This window comes from Trematosphaeria pertusa (genome assembly GCF_010094035.1).
Source record: "Trematosphaeria pertusa strain CBS 122368 unplaced genomic scaffold BU26scaffold_9, whole genome shotgun sequence".
Taxonomy (NCBI): domain Eukaryota; kingdom Fungi; phylum Ascomycota; class Dothideomycetes; order Pleosporales; family Trematosphaeriaceae; genus Trematosphaeria; species Trematosphaeria pertusa.
The window spans coordinates 773,284-774,574 of record NW_022987220.1 but is presented as its reverse complement, the minus strand read 5'-3'; positions in this window follow the sequence as shown (position 1 = coordinate 774,574).

The window sequence follows — 1,291 nt, the reverse complement described above, 5'->3', positions numbered from 1 at the left end:
GATATCTATCTTTATTAAATTTATATAATAATACCTATATAAGTAGAAGATACTCTACTATAGTTAACGCTAGCGTTACTAACGTCTTCTTAAAGCACTCTTTCTTAAAGTAGTTACTAAACTTCTTCTATACAGCCTCTTTAAACTTAGCTTTAAACATATAGCCTTTAATATCTTTATAACGCTTAGGTAGAGATAGTATCTAATTACGGTAGTATTTCTACCTTATAGGCTCTCTATTAACTCTTAGTTTATTAATATAGCTTACTAAAGTTACAAATATATAGTTATATAAGTTTATTAATAGTATTAAGTTAAATATTTAAGCTTTCTTTTATACTTTAATTACGCTAGCTATGTATTTAGGCCTTAGAGAAGAGTGTCTATAGCGTCTACTCTATATTATGTTACTTAGGTCTTTAGAATTAAGGTTTTAACGTAGTAGAGTATTATTCTAGTGCCTATCTAGCACATATTTAGGGTCTTCTATAGCTCTAAGAGGTCTTTATAGCAATTTAGCTTAAATAGTAGATAAGCTTAGCTTAGAGAGGTTAGTCTTTCTTAACGCGCCTCTTAAGCTCTTACTATATAGAGTAGAGTGTCTTAACAACGCTAGAGTAATTAAGTAACCTCTTAGAAACTTATTACGCTTCTTAGCTTATTGTTACTTCTTCTAGATTTATATTTCTAGGTCTTCTTCTACTAATTCTTTAGCTAGTATATATTACTCTAGTATTAACGTCTATTCGTCTAAAGTTATGTTAAATAGGCGTAATTAGCTCTATAGTAGCAGATCTTTAACCTCTACTATAAGCTCTTTATAAGGGATATTATATACCTTAATATTAATTATATTAACTTCTAGAAACTTTCTATATTTACTACTATTATTCTTATATAGCTTGTCGCGTATAAACAAGACGTCTTAAGTTTAGATAACCTTATTCTTTAAGAGTATCTAGATCTTAAAGATATTTAAGAAGTTCTATTCTAGTAGGTACCTAATATAAGTACGTGCTTCTAGTTTATTAGCTTTTTTAAGATTCTTTCTATAAATATACGCTTAATAGCTAATAGAGGCGTAATAAGCTACTAATAGTTTATAACCTATTACTACCTTATATAGAGTTTTCTAGCTATTTAATTTAACTAGCGTAGTGTTAAGAATCTAAATAGCTATAATAAATAGCTCTAAAGCTAGCTTCTTAGGTAATCTAGCTATAATTCTTATTACTTAGCTTTTTATAATTATTACGTCTCTAGCTTTCTCTATATAACTATTCTACTTAGG